The following is a 25,535-nucleotide window of genomic DNA, read 5'->3' on the forward strand; positions in this document are numbered from 1 at the left end:
AGATTTCTAAGGTATCTCCAAACTGTTCTCCATAGTGGCCGTACCAGTTTACATTCCCACCAGCAGTGCAGGAGGGTTCCCTTTTCTCCACATACTCTTCAGTATTTGTTATTTGCTGACTTGTTGATGATGGCCATTCTGACCAGTGTGAGGTGGTACCTCATAGTAGTTTCGATTTGCCTTTCTCTAATATGCAGTGCTGTTGAGCGTTTTTTCATATGCTTGTTGGCCATCTGTGTATCTTCTTTGGAGAAATTTCTATTCAGGTCTTTTGCCCATTTTTCAATTGAGTTGTTGGTTTTTTTGCTGTTGAGTTGTATAAGTTGTTTGTATATTTTAGAGATTAAGCCCTGTCAGTTGCATTGTTTGAAACTATTTTCTTCCATTCCATCGTAGGTTGTCTTTTTGGTTTTTTTAATGGTTTCCTTTGCTGTGCAAAAGCTTGTCAGTTTGATTAGGTCCCATTGGTTTATTTTGCTCTTGTCCCTTACATTTCTTTTAATTTATAGGTTCTCCTTATATCTTTTTATTCTTTGCAGTTTATTGAAGAAACTGGATTGTTTGTCCAGAAGAGTTTTCCACAGCCTGGATTTTGCTGAATGCTCTACCATGGTGTTTAACATTTTCTTCTGTCCTCTGTATTTCCTATGAATTAGTAGTAGGTCTAGATACTACTCAGATTCAAGTTCAATTTTTTAAAAACAGCCTCAATTATTAAACACTGAGATCAAATCATAATCAATATTATTACAAAAGACCCACTACATGTTTAATTAGTTCTAGTATTATGATTGCTACCCAATAAGTTATTAACTTATTAATATACAAAAATATGCATCATGAGGAGGAGAAACTATCACCCATCCATTCTGTAGATTAGCAGTTTGCCACTCTTGAGCCACAGTGCTCCCTTCACTAAACCTGGGTAGTCATCGTTCACACTCATCTTGAGTGCATGAAGGGATGACCTAAGCTCAAATGCAACATATAGACATTTCTTTGTGTAAAAAAAAGTCACCAGTTAAAAAAAATATCTTGCGTAATCTACTACAGAACACATAAAAACTGCCTTAGCTTAAACTCTTTCTCACTCTATCGAGCAGGATAATAGGGCATCTTAGGGCATGATGGAGATTCTCTTATCAAAGATGACTCAGGTTAAAATCTTCAAATAAAACCACCCCGCATGCTTCACTGGCTTTCTGAAGTACCCTACGGCTATACTCTGGAACCTCAAATCTATTTTGAAGTCCTGGATAATTTCCCTTACCAGCTTCTGGAAAGAAAGCTTTTGGATCAGAAGCTCTATTGATTTCCAGCCTGTAAGACAAGATCTTTTAAGCCCCAGGCAGCCTTAGTAGCAAGCTAATTTTGTGGGGGCCTTCCAATCAGTGTGTTTGACGCAAGCAGAGTGCTTTGTGTCATCCATTTCCTTTAACCCAATATCAAAGTCTTAAGTTGCTTCTGTGTCTGTTTATGTTACTATACCACTAGAGTGCCCTAGTAATCAAGTGAAGAAAAAAAAAAAAGCGGCTCTTTTAACCAATATTTAGCTTTTATACTCTTAGAGTCAATGTCTTTTTAAAAAGTTACATATATGTATCTATGTGCACACACACACATGTAACACATATACATGCATATATGTATGTGTTTGTATGTTCACATAGATACATGTATAATTTACATAACTGTTTGTTTATTTATTTATTTATCTTTTTAGGGCCTCACCCGGGGCATATGGCGGTTCCCAGGCTAGGGGTCAAAATGGAGCTGCAGCCCCTGGCCTATGCCACAGCCGCAGCAACGCCGGATTCGAGCTGCATCTGCAACCTACACCACAGCTCATAACAACACTGGATCCTTAACTCGCTGAGTGAGACCAGGCATCAAACCTGCATCCTCATGGTTACTAGTCAGATTCATTTCTTCTGAACCACAACAGGAACTCCTACACAACTTTTTAAAAACTAAGGACTTGGTTAGTTTATAACCACAATGCTATTTTCATTTCTAACAAAATTAGTAGTAATTCATTAATATAATCTAATAGCCAGTTCATATTTGAATTTCCCTGTTTCTCTTAAAAAATGGTTAGTTTGACTCATGATCCAAGCAAGGGTCACATATTGCATTTCGTGGCTGTGTTTCTTTTCTTTGCTTCCCTTTCCTTTTCTTTCTTTCTTTTTTTTTTAGTGACTCACCTGCGGCATATGGAAATTCCCAGGCTAGGGGTCCAATCAGAGCTATAGCCGCCTGGGGCTGTGTTTTTTGTCTTTTTTTATTCTATAACAATTTCCCCTCCTCATTTTCTTCCTATGTGCTGTGGGCTGAATGTTCGTGTCCCCACCCTCCTCAAATTCATATATAGAAATCCTACCTCCCCAGTGTGGTGGTATTAGAAGGTAAGGCCTTTGGGAAGTGATTAGGTTATGAAGGTGGAGCCCTCATCATAAGATTAGTGCTTTTATAGAAGAGACCCCACAGAGTACTCTCACCCCTCATACCATCTGAAGGCAAAGCAAGAAGGTAGCTGTCTGCACCCAGGGAGCAGGCCCTAAGTAGAATCCAGTGATGCTGGCACCCTAATCTTGGATTCCAGCCCCCAGAAATAGGAGAAACAAATTTTTGTTGTTTATGAGCTATCTAGTCTATCATATATTCTGTTATAGCCACCTGAACTGGCTAAGACACCATGATATTGGAGAAATTGGGTTATTTGTTCTTTAAAATGCTCCATTTTCTGCATTTGGCTGATTACCTCCTTCTGGTACCATTTAACTTGTACTTCTGTCTCTTTTATTGCCTTTATAACTGGTATTTAGATCTAGGCTAGAGGATCAATTTGTTTCAGGTTCATTTCTTTTGGCAAAAATACTTTGTAGGTGGTTCTGTGTACATTTAATTGCATCAGTTAGAAGGCACATCTTGTCTGTCTCACTTTTAGTGATGAGGTTGATTTCATTATGAGGTGTGTTTGGCCTGTTCCTTGTTAAACTTGCACCTAATAGGTTTAGAATTCATTGATGATCTTTGCCTAAATCCATTATTTCATTAGGAGTTGGGAAATGGTGATTTTATCATCCTATCATTCCTTTTGCATTGATTAGTGGAATTCTCCATGATGAAGAACTTTCATTCTCAAGTATTTTAGTGACCCTGAAATACTGTTTGACCAGGAAATGCAGAATCAATGCTTAATTCTTTACCCTTATTAATTTTTAGTATAATAAATTGTTGCTCTAGAAACTTCCAATGATAATGAATTTTTTCTTGAGAATGAACTTGTAGGATTTTATATATTGGACGTGTTTGAATCAACTACAGTCGTTTTTTTCAATGCTCAACTAGTTTGACAATCTCTGGTCAATAGAAGCCCCATCAGGTTGGCTCCTGAGTCCTTTTGACATGCCGCAGTACTCTTGGATAGCGTCCTTGCTTTCTGGTATGACAAGGTAGCTTAGGCTCATCTTGAACATCTTCTACCTTAGATCTGGAATCAGCTGTTTTCCAGGGAGCCATGAATCCTTGTAATGAGAAATGCAATGGGCTTAAGTATTTTTTTTTTTTTTTTTTGTATTTTTAGGGCCACATTGCGGCATATGGAGGTTCCCAGGTTAGGGGGTCTAATCAGAGCTACAGCTGCCGGCCTATGCCAGAACCACAGCAGCGCCAGATCCGAGCTGCATCTGCGACCTACACCACAGCTCAAGGCAATGCTGGATCCTTTAACTCACTGAGCGAGGCCAGGGATTGAACCCACAACCTCATGGTTCGTAGTCGCATTTGTTTCCGCTGCGCCACGAAGGGAACTCCTTGTTTTTGTTTTTTGAATAGACTTTATTTTTAGAGCATTTTTGGGTTTATAGAGGCCAAAGTACAGAGAGTTTCCATATTATATCCCCTCTCCCCCTCTTCCACAGTTTCCCGTTATTACCATCTTGCATTACTCTGGTACATTTGTTACGATTAATGAACCAATATGGATATATATTATTAACTAAAGTTCATAGTTTAAATTAGGGCTCATTCTTTTTTTTTTTTTTTTTCGTCTTTACTAGGGCCGCAGCTGCGCCATATGGAGGTTCCCAGGCTAGAGGTCTTATCGGAGCTGTAGCCGCCGGCCTACGCCAGAGCCACAGCAACGCAGGATCCCAGCTGCGTCTGCAACCTACACCACAGCTCACTGCAACACCGGATCCTTAACCCACTGAGCAAGGCCAGGGATTGAACCCACAACCTCGTGGTTCCTAGTTGGATTTGCTAACCCCGAGCCATGACAGGAACTCCAGGGCTCATTCTTTGTGTTGTATAGTCTATGGATTTTGAAAAGTGCATTGTTTTGTGCGTCCACCATTGTAGTATCATACAGAATGTTTTCACTGCCTTAATAATGTCCTGTGCTCCACCTATTCATCCCTTTCCCCCTCTCTCTGAACTGCCAAGCTTTGATCTTTTCACTGCCTCCATAGTTTTGCTCATAAATATATTTTCTTAAGTTCCATCGAATGAAAGAAGTTGCTAAAAGACAAAAAGTGAGGATGAAATGTTACCCAGAGGAGATAAATAAAGGGCCAGTGTCCCTGTAGAGGCAAGAGGAGATGGAATCTATGAGGGATTAACCTCAGATAGAAGCACCTAAATTCACTAAGGATGTTGACAAGAAGTTAGAAGAGAGGATAACTAAGCCTGGAGAGAAGTACTCCTCAAACAGAATTTCTACTACCACTTCCAGGTTTCAAGTGGGATGCAGATCCCAGACAGTTTCAGAACCTGCCTCCTGCATCTTTATGTACTGGTCTCAGAGGAGCTAGTCCTTACCTTTTCCACCTTCAGGGTTCTCTCCTTTCCTCCTACCCTTAGAGCCCCCCATTCTTAGACAGTCAGGCTCTAGTGCTTATCTCTATGAGAACTGTGAAGCATAAATGACATACTACATATAACATGCTTTACACACAGAAAGCACTCAAGAATAATCAGAGGTTGCTGTTACTGAATTATACAATTGCCCATATTTGAGAACACCTGCTTAGGGCCCAGGAAAAATGACCACTGCCTTTTTTTTTTTAATTTTGTCTTTTTTTTTAGGGCCACACTCATGACATATGGAAGTTCCCAGGCTAGGGGTCAAATCGGAGCTGCAGCTGCAAGCCTACGCCACAGAAATGCCAGATCTGAGTCATGTCTGTGACCTCCACCACAGTTCATGGCAACACTGGATCCTTAACCCACTGGGTTGGGCCGGGGATTGAGCCTGAGTCCTCATGGATACTAGTTGGGTTGGTTACTGCTGAGCCATAATGGGAACTCCCACTGCCTTCCTCTTATTCTCAGATTTTACAAAGTACCTTTACAACCCAGAATGCCTTGTCCATGTAGTGTAGTGTAGTGCCCATGAATGTAAGTGAATCTTCTCTTTTACAGGCAAATCTGGGGTAAAACTGGGGTCTGCTCTTCTTCTTTTTTTTTTCCTATCTCTGAGAGAGACTATACTTGCTTTGAGGAGACCCAGGCCAATGGTGAAATTTTAATTCCTTGGAGAAACAGTGTTTGAACTTCCAGTCTTTAGAGTTTACCTAATAGAGAAGACATGGAATTATCAGACAAAATGAGCCCAGATGGGCTGTGCTGCCGTTCTTATGTAGGTCATGGGCAGCATGAACAGAAGTAGATCAAGATGAAACTTAACTGCTCTGCAGAGCTTCGGGTCTGGACCTTTCAGACCTTTAGTAGGTGCCAAAACAGGGAATAAAGAATAGTAGCCCTGCTTGTTCCCCTACCTGGGTGCCTTAGCTTTTCAGTGGCAAGGTTTAGGGTCATCCAGGTCCCTCCAGACAGTGATGAGATGCTCCCACAGAGCAATGCCTCTGGGGTTGTTGTTGGAGGGGTGTGGCTTTGTGTCTACAGGGCCAATATTTGCTAACTACTTAATAGGCTGATGCCATCGACCATAAAGTGGTAACTTCCTCCCTCAGCTTCTATGATAACTAGAATTAAGAATGACCTAGTTGTTGGACTTCCTGTCGTGGCTCAGTGGTTAATGAATCCGACTAGGAACCATGAGGTTGTGGGTTTGATCCCTGGACTTGCTCAGTGGGTTAAGAATCTGGTGTTGCCATGAGCTGTGGTGTAGGTCGCAGACACGGCTTGGATCCCACATTGCTGTGGCTCTGGCGTAGGCCGGTGCTACAGCTCCCATTAGACCCCTAGCCTGGGAACCTCCATATGCCATGGGAGTGGCCCTAGCAAAGGCAAAAAGACCAGAAAAAAAAAAAAAAAGAATGACCCAGTTGCTGTGAACGCTTCCAGGAGGTGTCTCTAGGACAAGTGGCTCAGGGACTGATGTCTAGGTCTGGCCAGTGAAAGCTGCATAGTCTGGGTAGGAGAACCATTTTGGAATAAAACATCTGAATAGAAGCACATTGAACTCCAGCTCGGGCTGGGGTAGGAGATGCCCAAAGTGTTAGTGAGATAGACATCCAAAGTTAAGCCTGGGATATCAGTCTGCAAACCTAGGTTGGGACTCCATTATAGACCTCAGAGTGATAGGCTTCTAGTCTTAGGTCTTTTTAACTTTATAGACTAGAGACTTTGTGTTGTCCCAAAGTACTGAGGGGTTAGAGGTGAAGGCCAAGGAACCAGGCTACCAGAATTTAGACATCTGCAGGGGAGGAAGCTAGGTAGGCTTGAACCTAATCTCTTTGGGCATGCTTCCAAGAACCATTCCAACTGGAATCCTGAAATCTAGACCCCCTTCTGTTACTATCTCTCTCTCCTTTTCAGGACAACTAGTTATTTAGCAATTAACAATTTGTTAATTGCTTGGAAATGTTTACTTGACTAAGCCAGGATTTAAACTTGCTTCTGAGAGAGTATCTTAGAGGGTCAGAAGCCTGCAATGGGTAGTTGGTTGCAAAATGGGAGTTAGATGGATAGCAGATCCATCTCTATTAATCTCCACTTAGGTAGTGATTAGATTTGTGAAGAGAGCTAAGAACTTAATTGTTCAGTGTCATCAGGAAGTCAATTATTTTAATCTTTCTTCAATAGTTAGCTATCAATTAACTGGGGAAAAAAGAATAATTGGAGATGGATTTGCTCTGACTAGCTTGTGCCTTGTGGAGTCAATATTCTTGGCTGTTAATGAGACCTTGGATAAAAGGAAGTAGGCACAAAGAAAGGAAAACAACTACAGGTGATGCTTGGCTAAGAGCAATATGATGGACTAGATGGACTCAGAGTGCCCTGCACCTTTCCCCAACTTTTTCAGCAATCTTTCCCCCAAGGCTCTACACAGCAGTCCCAATCCTGGGGCTAGGCCACTATAGACAAAACCCCAAGGTTTCACATGTAATTATTAAGAGTATGAGTTTGGAGTCAGATCTCATCTAGAATCCCAGCATGGCCACTTCCACCTGTGTGACCTTGATTAAGTTACTTAATCTCTTTCAGTTTCCTCAGCTGCAAAATGGCAATAACAATAGTACTTACCATATGATTGTTCAAAGAATTATATGAAATTAATGCACATAAAACACTTATCATAATGCCTGACAAAAAAAGGTACTCAACAATGAATATTTGTTTTCCTTTCATGCTTTCCCAGACCATGAATCTTCTGTGGTGGAAAATCCCAAGTGCTCTGATATTTTACACATATTCCTTCCTATAAGGCTGCTACCAATGAAGGCTTGTAAACCCTTGCACCCGGCTCAGGGTTGTGGCCTGGCAGACCCTCTGTCTTTGACTGACCCACCTCTACCCTTTCCAGTGTGTTATAATGGTTTTCAGTGGGGGTACTGGGGTATGGACAGATCTGGGCCGGAATCCGCAGCTCAACTACTTTCTGGCTGGATAACTTTGGACAAATCATTTAATTTTTCTATGCCATAATTTCCATGTCTGTAAAATAGCAACAATAATATTGTTACCTCATGGGATTACTGGGAGGATTCGATGAGCTGATGCATGAAGAGAACTCAGAACAATGTCTGGCCCATGATAAGTGCTCACAAACTGGTAGCTATATTATCTATATTGTTCTTTCCATCCTGGCTACCATTCTCTCAGGGACTTGAGGGGTATCAAGAGTTTGTCTAACAAAAATCATGTAAGCAGACACTTAATGGATTAAGTGCCTCCTACTCTACCACCATAAAACCCAAAACACCATTACCTAGTGACAGGTTATGGGCTCTAAGCTGTGCCGTTTTAAAACATGGCCTCCAAATCTTTGACACTCCTTCCATTGAGAGGTAATGTCTAGTCCCCTCCCCTTGAATCCAGGTTCTGTGAATACTTGACCAATAGAATACAGCAGAAGTGGCACCATGCCAGTTTCTGGGCCTATGCCTCAAGAAACTGGCAGCCTCCCCTTCCTGTCTCTGGGGGTGTTCACACTTGGAACTCAGCCATATGCTGAGTGGGTTCAATCTCTGGCCCGGGAACTTCCACATGCCATGGGGGCAGCCAAAAAAAAAAAAAAAAAAAAGACCCTGGCTAAGAAATTTGATATTAGAAATGGTTCTAGAAAACAGACTATCAGGATGAAGTTTTGGGGTTGGATTTTTGACCTGTCTAAAAGCAGTAGGGGCCCTGTTGCTGGTGTTAAGTGTATGAAGATAACCCCTGCCATGAAAGGGCATTGCAATCACTTGAGCTCTCACCTGTGGTATGTGGTAATTTATTGGTATGATATGAAGGTACAAGGCATGCTATGGGGAGGTCAAGTATCTATGGCACTTAATCGATAGAAGGACAATGTTATTTATGAGGATCTTGGAGTAGAATGGTTGCTTTTGACTGCAGTAGGAACTCCGTCTCTGTGGCAGTTTTAAAGGAGATCCTTATCTCCTGCAGCTACAGGACAGATTGTACTAAAAATCAGACTCAGGATCTGATAATAAAGGTGGCAGAGATGCAAAAAGACTAAATGTACAGCCTTGTCGTGGCTGTTTTTTCAAGATCAGATAGGGAAAAAGTGGAACATGGAGATCTGGGATGGTTATTTGGTAGATGAATCTAAGTATTGTGAACCCTCCAATTTTCCTGAACTTTTCTAGAAGCAGCCGCTTTTCTCTTGCCAGAGGAGAATAATTTTCCTTTTCATGGAGACTGTGTAATGATTTCACCTGAAGCAGCTGCCTTGTGAGATGACATTTTTTCTCAAGATGGACCCCATCATCCTCATTACCTCCAGTCAATAATGAGAACCACATCTCAGCACAGCTTTGATAGAAAAGCTCTAGAAATTTTGTATGCTCATTAATAGGGAGCATTGAAAACAGTTTACAATCTCAAAGAGATTATTTGCATGCAAGAAACCAGATACACCCCAAAGAATTTTGGGGTTTTGGGGTGCAGTGAAACAAGTTAGAGTTCTGGGATAATAGAGACATAACTTTAAATACTGGCTCTACAACTTACATGCATGACCTTGGGCAGATAGGTTTATCTTCTGAGCCTTATTTGCTATATCTTTAAAAGAGATAATAACAGTATTTTCCCACAGAGTTATTGTGAGAATTAGTTAATGCTTTTAGTAGTGTTTATCAAATGCCTAGAACAGTGCCTGGCAAATATTGTGTACAATAAAATTGTGTGTGAAAAGAACATACTTCTCATTTTAAGACAGAATGGTATGACTACAAAAGCAATGAGATGGAACATCTCAGAAGGTACATGAAGGATCTTCTTTGATGGTACCCTCAGAAGCGTGTCAATGCCTGTGCCAAAGATAGCTTCATCTTGACGCTAATGCAGCTTGTGCTCCAGGGTGCTGTGTTTTCACCAGCCCTTTCCAAAATTCTGAGGGTGGCCCTAGGAAATGTCATATAATCATATGAACTATATTTAAACTATATTCTAAAGTTTCTTTTAATAGATTTTCTCCAAAAATCCCCTTTAACCACTAATATTTTCTTTTTAATTTTTGCATTTTGTTTCTGGTGTTCAATAGGAAAAGATCTCTCAGATAGCTATTTGTAATGCTTTTCTGAAAATGATATATTGCTTTTATTTCCACATTGATAGTCCTGCTCTGTTCTTGGGCACAATTGTCATTCTAGGACCACTCTTTGCATCTCTTCTACATTCCATCCACCGTTTCCTGGATTTCATATGTTCCTCTCAAGAAGCCTCCTAGGAAAAGATGCATTGGAGTTAAATTCTCTGAGAATTTGAATATCTGAAAATGTCTTTATCGTTTTCTAGAACCTGTTGTTTGCCTGGGTATGGATTTCTAATTTGGCAAAAAAAAAAAAAAAAAATCCCAGTGTTTAACTTCCAGTGTTGCTGTTGAGAAATTGAATGTGATTCTGATTCTCAATCAGTATTCTTTTTTTTTTTTTTTTGTCTTTTTGTCTTTTTTGTTGTTGTTGTTGTTGTTGCTATTTCTTGGGCCGCTCCCGCGGCATATGGAGGTTCCCAGGCTAGGGGTCTAATCGGAGCTGTAGCCACCAGCCTACGCCAGAGCCACAGCAACGCGGGATCCGAGCTGCATCTGCAACCTACACCACAGCTCCCGGCAACGCCGGATCGTTAACCCACTGAGCAAGGGCAGGGACCGAACCCGCAACCTCATGGTTCCTAGTCGGATTCGTTAACCACTGCGCCACGACGGGAACTCCTCAATCAGTATTCTTGACTGCCATATGTGTCCTATTGTGATTATTCCTTCTCTGGAAGCTTAGAATAACTTACCTTTAGCTCTGATTTTTCCAAAATTTAATAATGATAAGTCTTACTGGGGATATCTTCTCATTCATTGTGCTGGACACTCAGTGGGCTTTTCTCTCTGGAAACTCAAGTCCTTTAGTTCTGGGGCATAATCTTGATTTCTTTCTTTAATATTTTCCTTCTCTCCTTTGTACTGTTGTCTCTTTCTAGTATATCTATTAGTTAGAGGTTGGATATCTTGGACTGGAGCACTGATTTTATTTTTTTATCTCTCTCCTTCTCTCTGTTTGATGAAACCAGGCTTCATCAGTAACTCCTAACCTCACTAATATGGGGAGGGAAAGCAGATGTAAGACTGGTAAATGACTGAACAAAATGGAGGAAGGTATCATCCCAAGTGCTCACAAAAGAAGACCAATGGAAACTAAGCTGATTCTGCCTCCAAAATTCCAGGTAGGCTCAGGAATTGGAGGAACCTTGTAACTTTGACAGTGAGTACAGGTTTGAATGCTTGGAGATAATTTAAAAGTCTGTTTATGGAACAGCTGATTCTGCCTCCAAAATTCCAGATAGGCTCAGGAATTGGAGGAACCTTGTAACTTTGACAGTGAGTACAGGTTTGAACACTTGGGGATAATTTAAAAGTCTGAATAGTTCAGAGATGTTAACATTTAGGGAAATCTACAAAAAATGCCAGAAAGCCACATGCTTGTTCTAACATGAAGCCCACCAGTTGACAAATCCTGCCTACACACAAAGATTCCATTCAGCATTTAGAAATTCAATTTAAAATTAAATGAGCAAAAGAAGATCACTAGTCATTTGAAAAAGGCATCCAAAATGAAAGAATGACAAAATGATCAGAGAAGCAGATCAAAAGAACAAGAGATAGCAAAGAATATAATATTTCTAGAGAAGTAAGATATACTAAACTACAACAGGATGCTACAGAACAGGAATGGAGAACAAGTTGTTGAAGCCAAGTTTGTGTGCCTGATGCATAGTGAGGCCAAACAAACTGAAACATTGGAGTTTGGAGCAAAGGATATTGCCGGGTGAAGCAAGGAGAATGGGAAGCTCATGCTTAAAAACACCTAATTCCTTGATGGGTTTTAAGAAAGCATTTTTAAAGGCCAGGTGAGGGAGGAGAATCCCAGGGTATATGATCAGCTCTTGTGCAATTCTCTGATTGGCTGATGGTGAGGTAACTGGGATTAACATTATCAGTCCTCAGGCTCCAGTAGGTCTGGGGGCTATGTGCTCATGGTCATCAAATAGTTAACAACTTCTATCTGATGAGAGTTTTAGCATTTGTAGAACAACTCAGGAAATGTGCATTAGATACTGTTATCTAGGTACTTCAGGGAGGAACTAAAGATTCTATATGGCTGATTTTTTACTGTTTAAATTGTTACCAGTTCTCCTGGCCCAACTGCTGTTTTTTAAAAAAAATTTTATGGCCACACACCCAGCATATGGAAGTTCCCAGGCCAGGGATTGAATCTATGCCACAGCTGTGGTAATGCTGGATCCTTTAACCCACTATGCTGGGCCAAGGATTGAACCAGCACTTCTGCAGCAACCCGAGTCACTGTAGTCAGATTCCTGAACCACAGCAGGAAATCCCCAACTGTTACTTTTGTCTCTACAAGTTCACATACTTTCAATCACTAATTCTTGATCCAGGCTGTTGTGACTCAGGGGAGGCCTGGAAGACTACAGCTTTTCTACAAACAAGAGGCAGGCGGAGGACTTGGGGAAGGGTCTGTCCTGGAAAGGCCCCACAGGGTCCTGCTTGGTTACAAGGTGACTTTGGAGCCCATCCTAGAAGATAATTTTGGTTTTTGCCTTCCAGTTGTACATAACATGATAGAGGGTAAGAGTGCGGTTATGAGCCTGAGTAGCATACTAAAAATAGGGGATGTGCATGTGATATGAAAATACATTTCTAGGTTCTCTCATGTCACAAACAATCCACATTGTTTAATTTTCCTTACATTATATAAGAAAAAGTGTATACTGTCAGCCAGACATACATCTTAGCGCCTTCTCAGCTTTCTTCTGATCACGCACCCTGTCCTGGGCATGCATGTGGCCTTCCAGATTCCCAGGAATATGTGGAAGCTTTTCAAAGCCCTTATTCCCCAAAGCATCTCATCGCCCAGCCGTTCTTCCCAAGGTTTTTGCTTAGTCTATTGTTTTCCCAACTGTTATGCCTTACCCCAGGTGGCAGCTTCTAATGTTTGCCTTTAAATGATTTTGACAATTACCCCCTGGGCAGTCACCTTAGCCCTGGAAGAGTTCTGAGCTAGTCTAAATAAAGGTAAGCCCTTGAGTTGGTCTTTCAGGAAGTCACCAGGCAAGTTAAAATAAACAGACACAATTCTCTGAGAGTAAAGTCTGTTCTGCTGTACTGGGTACTGGATTCTTATACCAGGAATGTGGGTTATTATTGTCTTCAAGGTCATTGCTGAGCTGTGGAGCAAGGAATGGGTCCAAGGTAAATTAAAATGCCACAAAACTCTCTTAGCAAGATCCAGCTGCTTTTTCTTGATTGAACATATCCTTGTTTCTGCAAGCTTTTGATTAGGAAGTATCCAGAGCTCTGAAAAAGTTAACTCTGATGGTTTTTGGCAGTTTATTCATTGCTTTTATGGAGGGATGAACTTTTGGAGTGCCCTGATCTACCATATTCGTAGATGTCACCTGGATTTTTCCTTGTTTTTGATGGCCTTGACAGTTTTGAGGAATATTGGTCAGATGTTTTTTAGAATGCCCCTCCATTGATACCTGTCTGATGTTTTTTTCTCATGATTATGCCGTTGCTATGGGATTTGGCAGAGGCAACACAGAAGGAAAGTGCAAGTCTCACCACACTTATACCACAGGTATATACTATCAGCATACTTATTTTTGGTAGAGTGGAAGTAGAGTGTAGCGCTTTAGGGGTTTGGGGTTGATAGTCAAACACAGCTGAATTCAAATCCTGGCTTCTCCAGTTGCTTGAGTAAGTGATGGAAATTTTTAAGCCTCAGTTTTCTCACATGTAAAGCAGGAGTAATAATAGTAGCTACCTCATAAGGTTCCTGTGGGGAATTGAATGAGAAAATGCGTGTGAAGTAGTTAACATGATGTCTGGCACATAGCGAGTGCTCAGTAAGTGTGAACTAGTACAATAAGAGGATGTGTGTGTATGTGTAGGTATACACAAGAACAGTTTTAAAGGAAATATCAAGAGAATCTAAAGGGATTTTCATTATATAAAAAAGTACCATTATTTTCCTGAAAGATTTGATGGGAAACCCAGAGTTCAGTATGGTTAGATATATTTGGATAAAATGGGAAATTTCACATGTGAGGCATTATTCCTGAAGGCAAGCCAGATAGCTACCTAGATAGAGTTCCTAGGTAGCCAGAGGCTAGTAGAAAGCCTAGCCTTTGTGGTCGGGGAGGAATCTTAGAAGAAAAGGAAGGGGTGAAAACCATGTAGCCATTAAAAGCACATGTAAACCCGAGATCAAATCCTGGTTCTCCTTTCGCAGGCTCTGTGACCTTGGGTAAAGTGACTTAACTTCTCTTAGCTGAAGTTTTCTCGTCGTCGTTTAAAACGGGAATGATAAATTGAGGTTAATGAAATAACCCAAGTAAATGGCCCAGAGCATCTTCTATCACATACTTAGTGCTCATCATTAATTGCTCTTTATTACCTAACAATGGTGTCTGGGTTGGGAGACATATTGTAGCAGTTGTTAAGTCTTTTAGTCAGGAAGGGCATTCTGTGCCAAGGGGTGGCTTTAGGAAGCTTCACCTTTTAATGTGGAGGCTGTTTGGGGCTCCTCCCTTTTGCAGTGGGCTCAATGCCTTGCTCAGGCTTGCTGCAAGCTGCCCTAGGAGCAGGGAGCTTTTGTGATATTTGTGGTGGCTGAAAAAATAAAAAGACATTTAGTGTACAATCAGAAAGAAAATGAAAACCACATGGAAAATTCAGCCCATTCCAATGTGTTCTTAGTGTCCCATTCTACATCCTGCTAGGCTCTCTTCTGCAGATGATGACTGAGAATATCCTCTATAGACTAATAAATCACAGGAACATTAAATGCATCCTTGCAGCTGCACCAGGGCTAGTTAGAGGCCTATTCAAGAAAAGGGCTTATGTGGAGGAGTTCCCCCCCTCCTTTTAAAAAGCCACCTGTATCATTTTTGTCTTGGTTTTTAAGTGGAAATAATTTTAAGATGTAATTTTCTTCCTCTACTTGTTTTTATGATGTACAAATAGTTCTTTGTTAATAGGGGAAAAAAAAAACCCAAACCCAAATGCTAAACCTAATTAAGTCTCTTTAGAGAAAGTGTGCCTCTTTAACTTTCCAACTTCCTTTCTGAGTTAGTAATTTCGGGGCCGGACAAGATGCAGGTGGAAGGAATTGCTTCATTGACAGCTGGCCCTGAATCTCTCACATTCCTGGAAGTGCACCAGTTCAGGGTACAGAGCTATCTGGGAGAACTAGGGCTAGTCTGCAAAGAGCACGTACTGTAATCTAAATCCTTTTTCTGTTGATTGGCAAAATCCCAGAAGTTCTTTGAGGCTAGGAGAGATAGCTTTGAGAAGAAAATTGGGACCAGATCATCTAATCCAGATGTGGAAAACCAGACCTTGAGGAAGAAAAAAAAATCTTTTTATTTTAAACTAGACCTTGAGGAAAAAAAAAAATCTCTTCTTTATAAACTAGACCTGGAGGAGGGAAAATCCTTTCATTGTAATCATATCAATTCCAGTTAGATTCACATAATGAGGTTAGCTGTGCAACTTGGTGAAGATGATGATCAGCCATGTAGAATGATTTAAAGAGTTCCAGAAGGCTCCCTCTGTGCAACAAAATCACCCTTAGTCAGGTTCGTAGTGCCTGGTAGCCCTTCATCAGTGATTCGCAGTCCTTTTTCAGTCAAGGACTTGCTTTAGAATCTGGTGAAAGACTGTTCCCTGCAGGAATGCACATGAATGTGCACACATCAGTGTACCTTTTTATGGGGGTTCACAGACTCCTGTGAACTGCTTTGGGGAGTCTTTGAATGGTCAGTGTTTTTTATAGTTGATTTTCAAGAGCCACGTAACAGGCACCCTGCCCACATACAGACAACTATAGACGTAAATTGAAAAGAAGCTCCATCACATTTTTATCACCATTACATTAAAATATTATTTAGAATTATTTAAATTAATAGCAGGGAAAAGGATGATATTTAGGGGTTGTATTTCACCAAGGTATGTATATCTACCTTAGTGATGCATAGCTTGAGCACAGATAAGATTCTATATTGAGCTGGTTTCTTTCCTCCCTATTTCTACTAAATTAAAAAAAAATCCAAAGTTTAAAGTACTTTATTTTTTTCTGTCTTTTGTCTTTTTAGGGCCACACCTGCAGCATATGGAGGTTCCCAGGCTAGGGGTCAAATGGGAGCTACAGCTGCCGCCCTACGGCACAGCCACAGCAATGCAGGATCCGAGCTGCATCTGCGACCTACACCACAGCTCATGGCAATGCTGGATCCTTAACCCACTGACCAGGGCCAGGGATCAAAACCGAGTCCTCATGGATACTTGTCAGGTTCGTTAACCTCCCAGCCACGACGGGAACTCCAAAGTTTCAAGTACTTTAAATGTAAATAAAGTACTTCAAGATAGATGAAATAAGAATGGCAAAATTTGATAGCTATTTGTCTTAGTTGGGTTTCTCTGAAGCAGAGTCTGAGGCAAGGACTTGGGAGTGGTTGGGTATATTTGGGATATTGTCCCAGGAAGCAGGAGTGGAGTGTTTGGGAGAGTTAGGGGAGGAGGAAAAGTCAACTCGAGGGTGCATTGTGAGGTTGCTGCATTGGGCCATGAGGGCTTGATTCTGGTTGGGCTTCCTGAGCATGTCCCAGAACCGTGCCCCTGATGGATGAAAGGCTGGAACTCTCATCTACTTGTTCCTATCCCCCAGTGGCTCAAGGTTACCCTCAAAGAGATTAATGCTCCCACGCTTACAGGCTGTGCTTTCCTGTGGACTGACCTTGGAGAAGGCATTGGGGCAGAAGCAGAAAGAGAGAACCTTGATCTTGAGGTAGGATGCAGTTGGGGTGATATGAGGTCTAATCTTGCATAGAACTGTCTGTCACAGCTCTGGCTGAAATCATAGGTGGATGGAGAAATTGTAATATAGGGCCCCAGAGGCATTTGCCTCTGAATCTGAGTAGTCGGTACATGGAGGTTTAATGTCCTATCCACCCTACTTTTGTATATATTTAAAAATTTTTCATAAGAAAAACTAAAAATCCTAACTCAGAATCATAGGTCATTGGGAATTATCTCAGGTATTTAGTGGCTTTATTGTATAGTTTTGGGTGTTTGGAGCAAATATTGGCCCATAAATTACAATGAGAATTCCCTGCTGACACTTTGAAGCACTCCATCAGATGCTGAAGTACTTGGACAAATCACACTCAAAGGCTGGAAGATTGATTAGTTCAGCTAGGAAGTAGATGCATATGGATTAACTGATCACCTCTTGGATTGATTCAGGTCTTGAAAGTGTAGTGGCAAGTTCTACTGAAAGACTTGCATGTGATGTTTAAATATTCCCAATATATGTAGTCTATTTCTTTCTGTGAGACGTGAAGAAATCACCATACGTTGGGGGCATAATCAAATTCTTATTGATAAAACTGCCCCATAGTTTGGCCTTTTAAAAGAAATCCTGCTTATTTCATCTTTAACATTAAACCTTGTGATATTTCATCGCTGAAGTAATTACTTTCAGCCTCTTTGAGATTCTGAGTATATGGCTATGAAAAACCTCTTGAGCAAGGCATTTAAAATCTGAGAAATTATCTTTAGTGTCATTGTCAACATTATAAAGTCTTTCCTCCCCACCCCTACCTTGTTGTAATAACTTGTGGGGAAGTGATTTCTTTCAACAGCTGGTATGCTTACAGTGAAAAAGTGGGGTTTGGTATTTGCCGCATTTCTTTGTGTAGTGTGCTGGGAAGACATACTCTTAGGGGCCACAGTTTGATTATATTCGCATGTTTATAGTTTTCTTCAACACTGAATCATGATCAGGGGACATGTAGCTGATTGCTAACTCTTACCAGAGAATCGAGCAGTGAGTGGCTTGGCATTCGGGTACAACCTCTATTATTTTGCTTAGTAACACATATGTGGATTGTGCTCATGGCTAATGCTCCTTGGAATTGATCCCAGTGCCCCTTTTCTAGCCTACTTTGTGATTCACAAAAAACACTCTATAACTAAATTAAAAACCTTTCCTCTTTAAAAAAATTTCTATGTAACTGACATTTAACATTATATTAGTTTCAGGTGTACAGCATAATATTCAATATTTGTATACACTGCAAAATGATCACTACTATAAATTTAGTTACCGTCTGTCACCAAAGTTACAAATTTTTTTTCTTGTGATGAGAACTTTTTTTTCCCCACTGTACAGCAAGGGGATCAAGTTATCCTTACATGTATACATTACAATTATATTTTTCCCCCCACCCTTTGTTCTCTTGCAACATGAGTATCTAGACAAAGTTCTCAATGCTACTCAGCAGGATCTCCTTGTAAATCTATTCTAAGTTGTGTCTGATGAGCCCAAGCTCCCGATCCCTCCCACTCCCTCCCTCTCCCATCGGGCAGCCACAAGTCTCTTCTCCAAGTCCATGATTTTCTTTTCTGAGGAGATGTTCATTTGTGCTGGATATTAGATTCCAGTTATGAGTGATATCATATGGTATTTGTCTTTGTCTTTCTGGCTCATTTCACTCAGTATGAGATTCTCTAGTTCCATCCATGTTGCTGCAAATGGCATTATGTCATTCTTTTTTATGGCTGAGTAGTATTCCATTGTGTATATATACCACTTCTTCTTAATCCAATCATCTGTTGATGGACATTTGGGTTGTTTCCATGTCCTGGCTATTGTGAATAGTGCTGCAATGAACATGCGGGTGCATGTGTCTCTTTTAAGTAGAGTTTTGTCTGGATAGATGCCCAAGAGTGGGATTGCGGGGTCACATGGAAGTTCTATGTATAGATTTCTAAGGTATCTCCAAACTGTTCTCCATAGTGGCCGTACCAGTTTACATTCCCACCAGCAGTGCAGGAGGGTTCCCTTTTGATGAGAACTTTTTAAGATTTTTCTCTCAGCAACTTTCAAATATGCAACGTATTATTGACTATAGTCACCATGCTGTACATTACATCCCATGCCTTATTTATTTTTATAACTGCAAGTTTGTACCTCTTGACCTCTCCTTCACCCATTTTGCCTACTGTCAAACTCACTCCCCTCTGGTAACCATCAATCTGTTCTCTGTATCTGTGAATGTGGTTTTATTTTGTTCTAAAAAACCTTCCCTCTATGGGTAGAAACTGGGTCACTGTTACATTGCTGGTGGAAATGTAAAATGGTACAGACATTCTGGAAAAGGCTAAATATCCAACTACTCTACAATCCAGCAATTGCACACATGGGCATTTATCCCAGAGAAGTGAAAACTTATGTGCATACCAAAACCTCTACACAAATGTTTGCAGCAGCATTACTTGCGATAGCCACCAAATGGAAACAACCCAGATGTCCTTCAACAGGTGAATGGTTAAACAAACTGTGGTACAGCCATATCATGGAATACTATTGAGAAGTAAAAAGGAACAAATTATTGATGTACACACCATCTTTGGTGTGTGATCTATAAAGAATTACACTGAATGGTAAAAACTATTGCCTAAAGGCTACATACTACATGATTCCTTGAAATGACAGAATTATAGAGATGGAGAACAGAGTAGTGGTTGCCAGTAGTGGTGGGGGTAGGGGTGTGGCTATTAAAGGACCATGGGAGGGGAGTTCCTGTGATGGCTCAGCAGTAACAAACCTGACTACTATCCATGAGGATGTGGGTTCAATCCCTGGCCTTGCTCAGTGGGTTAAGGATGAGCTGTGAGCTGTGGTGTAGATCACAGACTCAGCTCTGATCTGGCATTGCTGTGGCTGTGGCTGTGGCTGGCAACTAAAGCTCTGATTTGACCCCTAGGCTGGGAACTTCCATATGAAGCTCCCCCCCGCCCCCCGCAAAAGGACCACATGAGGGATCCTTGTGGCGATATAACTGTTCTACTTTGTGACTCTATCACTGTCAGTATCCTGGTTATGATATTGTACTACAGTTTTACAAAACAATCTTATTGGGGAAACTGGGTAAAGGATACCTGGTGTTTTTTTTTTGTTTTCATTTTGTTTTGTTTTGCTTTTTAGGCCCACACCTGCAGCATATGGAAGTTCCCAGGCTAGGGGTGGAATTGGAACTGCAGCTGCCTGCCTACACCACAGCCACAGCAACACCCAAGCTGACCTACACCACAGCGTGTGGCAACGACGGATCCTTAACCTACCGAGTGAGGCCAGGGATCGAACCACGTCCTCATGGATACTAGTGAGTTTCATTAACACTGAGCCATAATGGTAACGCCTTCTTTGTTTTATTCTTACACTGCACGTAAATCTACAATTATCTCAAAATTACAAGTTTAATTTCAAAAAACCCCTTTCCTCTTCTAGCATGGGATTTCAGGGTCAAAAATGCAAAAAAGTCTTGGAGCACTTCTCCCTATGACAAGCGTCTGCAAATCAGTTGCTTGGTCTGACTCCATAGTAAAAGATCTGCTGGCATTCACATGTGTTAGTAATTGCCTGACTACAGTGTGTGCCATAGATATTATGGATGTCTGGTGATGTTTGTTACAGGAATTTTGCCAATAGCTCATCCTGCTTTCTCTAAGTCATTTGTCATTAAAGTTGTGCCTGGTTTTACAAGCTTCTTGGCAATAAAATGACTCGTACTTGTTTTGCCAAGAGGCCTAGCAACTTTGAAGGATACCCCTATATTATAGCTTTAGTATCTTCTCTGTGTTAGTCACAATATTCATTAATTTCATAAGCAAGGAATTACTTCATGCATAAGCAAGGAATTACTTCATGCATGTTCTCAAAAACTTCAATTGGTTTACCACAGGGTTCACTGTACTTCCTTTAACAATTTGTAAAAGCTTTGATGACTTCATGCTACAATTTGATAGGTTTATTACAAACAGCATGCTGGAGATTAGGGGCAAAGGGATAGCAGGGGTAACAAAATCAGATTTTCAGATATTTATCTTCTTACTTCATATTTGCATTTTTGGCTGCTTGTGTGCGATTGTCACCTGCACATATTTTATTTGTCCCAGCACATACAGATTCACGTTCTGTATTTGTACTGGAGTCCTGTTCACTATTTATGTTCATGATGTTTACTGAGTTATAGCATTTAATTTACTATTTTTATTACTACTTTAACATTCAGGGAACCACTTTTGAGTGGTTAATTCGGTTGGGGATATAATGGTACACAAGAGTCATAACACAAAATGCAAATTTAACAAGCACAAGCAATAACATGCAAAAGGCACAAATATATGTTAACAGAGATGAATTGTAGCCTGACAAATGATTGTTGACAGAGACAAATACAGCTCTTGTTCATGCCCAATTTTTAAGAACATAAGGATTGTTAAGAATGCAGTGTGATTGGAGTTCCCGTCGTGGCACAGCGGTTCAACCCCAAGCCTGGGAACCTCCGTATGCCACGAGTGCAACCCTAAAAAGCAAAAAAAAAAAAAAAAAAAAAAAAAAAATGTAGTGTGATTGCTGTGAAAAATCATAATTAGCGTTACATCTCAAATAAGTACAAGGTATGTGAAGAAATAATTTCATTGCTTTTTCCTCTACCACTTGCTAGGTTTCTGGGGAAATCAGTGGCCCTGGACCACCCAGAGTCCATGCACCATACTTTGAGAAACAATGCCTAGGGAAAAGGCACGTGTTACACATTAAACACATATGTCTGTCTGTGCGTCTGTATGTCTCTTTCTTTCTTTCTTTCTTTTTTCTTGGCTGCACCCAAGGCATGTGGAAGTTTCTAGGCCAGGGATTGAACCCTCATCGCAGCTGCAGCCTGCATCACAGGCAAAGTTGGATCCTTCACCTGCTCTGCCACAAGGGGACTTTCTAATTTGCATTTTTGACAAGGTCCCCAGGTGATATATTGCACATTTAAAACCTGAGAAGCCCTGGACTAGCTGCTTATCTCTTCCTCCATCTGCGCCACAGCTGTCCCTAAACTCTGAGTTGCCTAAAATATGAACTCTTCAGTTGGCAACTGTGTCATAGAGACTGTAGCAGATTCAGTGGTTTTATAGGCCAGTGCCACCTAAAATTGCAGGTAATGTTGAGTTTTCTGTCTGGGCCATGTGCTAAAATGAAGTCAGAAATCATACCCACAGTATGAGGAGAGGGCCATGTCTAGGCAAGCCTGGACCTGGGTCAGGCTTTCATCTCTGCCTGGGTGTGGCATCTATGTCCTAAGTTCTCTTGGCTCCTCCTTTGGCTCCATTTTCTCATCTACAAGGCCCTATCCCTTTTCCTTTCAGGTGCTGGGTGCCCTCTCCAACCAAAGTGAACATCTGGGAATGAAGGCATGTACTCTAGTGTGAAATTAAGTACATGTTTCTCTTCCTCTGGCCTTGCTACTTTCTCAGTTGGGTGCTTCTTTGTGAATGCCCTTTAAAAATGGATTTCAGTTCTCAGCTAACTATTGGACTAGGGTATTTGGAGAGGGGTTGGGTGAATAAGGACAGCTCTCTTTCTAGCCTTTCGCCCTAGCCCTACCCATATTCCGGAATCTCTCTACTTGACCAACCTCTCACACAGTTGCCCTTCTTGCCTTCACAAGTCTCTCTCTCTTCCCACCTCACCCTGCCCCTCCCAATCTGGGCTTTGTTGGGCTATGTGTGAGGCTAGATTGGGGACAGCTGTGCCCCAGAGACCAGTCAGAGACACAGAGATACTAAAGCAACTTGAGGAGGCCCAATAAATCAGAATAGGAAGAAATGCAGAGAAGTAGGCATAATATGGTGCCTGTGGGTCTGGTAAGAGGAGATTGGAGACTGGAGACTGGGATTCAGAAGTAAGAAAGGCTTCATTTGACAGAAGAATCAGGGAGTTGGCCTTAGATCTGGGAACTTGACATGCTGACCAGAAATCCAGGGAATGGTGTCATGACTGGACACCAGTTATTGGCAAGAAACCAGGGGCTGGACAGAGGTTCTGAGGTCACAGAAAGGCCAGAAGCTGGGAGAGATTTGAACCTATAAGTGAGGTTGGTGGCTTTAGGAATGAAGGTTCAAGTCCTGTGCTGAGTTCATTTGAGTAAGAGACTTGGGCATTATAGAGTGGGTGCTGGGGAGTTCCCGTTGTGGCTCAGGGGTAACATATCCAAATAGTAAGCATGAGGATGTGGCCTTGCTCAGTGGGTTAAGGATCTGGCATTGCCGTGAACTGTGGTGTAGGTTGCAGTTGTGGCTTAGATCTGGTGTTACTGTAGCTGTAGCGTAAGCCAGCAGCTGCAGCTCTGATTTGACCCCTAGCCTGGAAATTTCCATATGCCGCATGTGTGGCCCTGAAAAGATAAAAAGAAAAAAAAAAGAAAAAGAAAAAAGAATATGGGTTTTGGATCTAGACGGCTGGGGTTTTATTCCTGGTTCTACCACTTACCAGGTTTGTGCCTTAGGATAAGACACTTAATCTCCCTGTGCCTCCGTTGCCTCATCTGAGGGATGCTGTGAACATCAACTGAGACAACGCATAGCAAACACTTAGCACAGCACTAGTGCAAAGACACCTAGATAAATGCTGTGCATTATTATGATTAACCTTTGTCAACCTAAATAAGGAGGTAAACTGAGGCAAACTCAAATTATATGAAATTTGAGTTTACTCAGGAATATTGGTGAAAAAGGTGATCCCTTGAGGGTACCACGTGGGCCGTATTTATGGGCAAGGAGCGCAAAGAGGGGGAAGTCCAGCCAGAGTTGAAGCAGTAGCTTCAGGATGAGGAGAGAGGTTCATCGGTCAGGAGATAACTCTGGGTCTTCTGTAAATGAGGCATTTAATGGAAATCAGTCTCTTGGTTTTTAAGTTCTGTTCTTTTGAGGGTGCATGTGTGAGATTCTCCGTTTCTGATGCTCTGGTTCCATTTTAGATTGGAATTGTCTCACACTCTCGAACTCCATGCTTCCATTTTGCTGCTCTCCAACGCACCCATGGTCATTGGTACATGTTCCTTCTGCTTGGAAAATCCTTTTTTGTTAACTTCTTTTCATCTTTGGGCCTCAGTTCAGAAATCACCTTCTGTGGGTGTGTCTATGAGAAAAACTCACCGTGTTTTCCTTTGCGCTCACACTCACAATACTTTTGACATCAGATATGTGGGTTTCACACCTAGCAATTCTCTGACATTAGCTGGGTGTCCTACAATTCAGTTCTTTCCCAGTGCTAACCAGAGTTATCACAGACCGCACAGGCTAAGGGCTCAGTCCCACAAGACTGCGTCCACTGAGATGCCAGTTGAAAGTCCAGGTAGTCACCTGTGCTTCTCACCGATTGCCTATAAACTGGAGGTTCTCGCGACCCACTCCTTGGGTTTGATCATTTGCTAGAATAGCCCACAGAACTCAGTGAAACATATTTATTGGTTTATTATATAATAAAGGATATGATAAAAGAATCAAATGAACAGCCAGATGAAGAGATACATAGGGCGAGATCTGGGAGGGTCCTGAGCACGGAAGCTCTGTCCCTGGGGAATTGGGGTACACCACCCTCCTGGCATGCAGGTATGTTCATCAACCCAGAAGCTCTCTGAATCTCATACTTTTGGGATTTTTACAGAGGCTTCATCACATAGACATGAATGATCATGAACTCAACCTTGAGACCCTCTCCCCTTCCTGGAGGATGGAGGGCAGGGCTGAAAGTTCTGAGCTTCTAATCATGCTTTGGTTTCTCTGGTGGCCAGCCGCTGTCTGGAAGTTATTCAGTAACCTGTCCAGAGTCACCTCATTAGAACAAGAGATAGTGCTATCACCGAAGAAATTCTAAGGGATTTAGGAACCTGGAGTCAGGAGCCAGGGTCAAAGATCAAATGTTAGAACAAAAGGTACTCTTAGTGCTCTTATCACTTAAGAACTTACAAGGGTTTTAGGAGCCCTGTGCTAGGAACCCAGCAGGGGCGTGGGTGGGTGTGGAGAGTGGTGTGCAGAGACCAATGTACAGATTTCTATTATCTCACAGGGTTCCTTCCCGGACCCTCTTGGAATGGGCAAGATCCCCTTCTTCATGTTCTCACAACCCTTGCTCTTTCACATCATGCCTTGTAATTGCTCATTTCCTTGTCTGTATCTCCCATCAGACTCTCAGCTCCATGAGTTTTAGAGTACATTGTTATTTCCTATTGCCATCCTAGCAGTGCTGACACATGGTAGAAATTCACTGAATGTTTATTGATTAAATGAATAAATGGTGAGAGACTCCAGGCTTAGATTCTTTGGGGAGCCATAACCAGACAGGATTTCTCTGTTAAAGCTTAATCTACCGGCAGCTGAACAATATAGAGCCAGGGCCCCAAGGCCTGAGGTCCCACTCAAGAGGTGGTAGTGAAACTCACCTGGCCCCTACCTTACCTGCTTCCTGTGTGCTGTGTGGGCCACAGTAGCACTGAGGGGTACAGCTTTCAATTTGAGGGAGTCCAACACATCCTCCAAGCTGCTTTGACAACTACCATCTTCCCCCATCTAGCTTGTATAATGATGCCTGGAGACTGGTAAACAAAAAATACTCTAGGAGTTCCATCTGTGGCACAGCAGGATCGGTGGTATCTCAGCAGCACCAGGATGCAGGTTCAATACCCGGCCTGGCACAGTGGATTAAAAGATC

General features: G+C 41.7%; 1 long non-coding RNA gene across 7 annotated transcripts in view; it reads left to right on the plus strand.

The window, feature by feature from the left end:
• Window positions 1–25,535, plus strand: part of LOC102165926 (uncharacterized) — a 1,721,850-nt gene that overhangs the window by 72,520 nt on the left and 1,623,795 nt on the right. For 4 of the 7 annotated variants that reach the window (XR_014835565.1, XR_014835563.1, XR_014835567.1 and 1 more), the window contains exon 3: window positions 10,978–11,130. The exons of the other annotated variants lie outside the window; for them this stretch is intronic. This is a non-coding gene — a long non-coding RNA (uncharacterized LOC102165926). The remainder of the gene's footprint in view (window positions 1–10,977; window positions 11,131–25,535) is intronic. 7 annotated transcript variants of the gene reach the window in all.

Source organism: Sus scrofa, chromosome X, assembly GCF_054392235.1.
Source record: "Sus scrofa isolate SSC_HxYL_T2T_F1_AM1 chromosome X, Sscrofa_HxYL_maternal_Yorkshire_Landrace_v2.0, whole genome shotgun sequence".
NCBI lineage: Eukaryota > Metazoa > Chordata > Mammalia > Artiodactyla > Suidae > Sus > Sus scrofa.